We start from the raw sequence: 686 nt of genomic DNA, 5'->3' as shown, positions 1-686 counted from the left end.
TTCATTCAATCGAAGGTAGAACGGAGGTGGTGGTCAAGCACGCGTTCATAGGTTAAGGATGATGACGAGTGTCATGGATCATCACATCCATCATAGTGAAGTGCGAATAAACATCTTAGATAGAAACAAGCGTGTTTGAATAGAAAACAGAAATAGTTGCATTAATTCATCGAAACACAGCAGAGCTCCTCACCCCCAACAATGGAGTTCAGAGACTCATGCCGTCAAAGAATATAAAGTTCAGATCTAAAATGTCATGAGGTGCGAAATAGACCTCTAAAAGTTGTTTAAATACTAAACTAGTAACCTAGGTTTACAGAAAATGACTAAACTATGATAGATGGTGCAGAAATCCACTTCTGGGGCCCACTTGGTGTGTGCTGGGGCTGAGACTTAAGCTTCTCACGTGCTTAGGCTGTTTCTGGAGTTGAACGCCAGGTTGTAACCTGTTTCTAGCGTTCAACTCCCATTTGTAACCTGTTTCTGGCGTTTGACGCCAGACTACAACATGGAACTGGTGTTGAATGCCAGTTTACGTCGTCTATCCTTGAGCAAAGTATGGACTATTATATATTTCTGGAAAGCCCTGGATGTCTACTTTCCAACGCAATTGAGAGTGTGCCATTTGAAGTTCTGTAGCTCTAGAAAATCCATTTCGAGTGCAGGGAGGTCAGAATCCAACAGCA

General features: G+C 42.4%; 1 long non-coding RNA gene across 1 annotated transcript in view; it reads right to left on the bottom strand.

Moving 5' to 3' along the window:
* Nucleotides 1-403, bottom strand: part of LOC110271033 — a 17,607-nt gene extending 17,204 nt beyond the window's left edge. The window contains exon 1 of the long non-coding RNA XR_002361018.1: nt 394-403. This is a non-coding gene — a long non-coding RNA (uncharacterized LOC110271033). The remainder of the gene's footprint in view (nt 1-393) is intronic.

This window comes from Arachis ipaensis, chromosome B04 (assembly GCF_000816755.2).
Source record: "Arachis ipaensis cultivar K30076 chromosome B04, Araip1.1, whole genome shotgun sequence".
NCBI classification, from domain to species: domain Eukaryota; kingdom Viridiplantae; phylum Streptophyta; class Magnoliopsida; order Fabales; family Fabaceae; genus Arachis; species Arachis ipaensis.
Note: the sequence above shows the minus strand (reverse complement) of the source record. Positions and strands in the feature narration are given on the sequence as shown.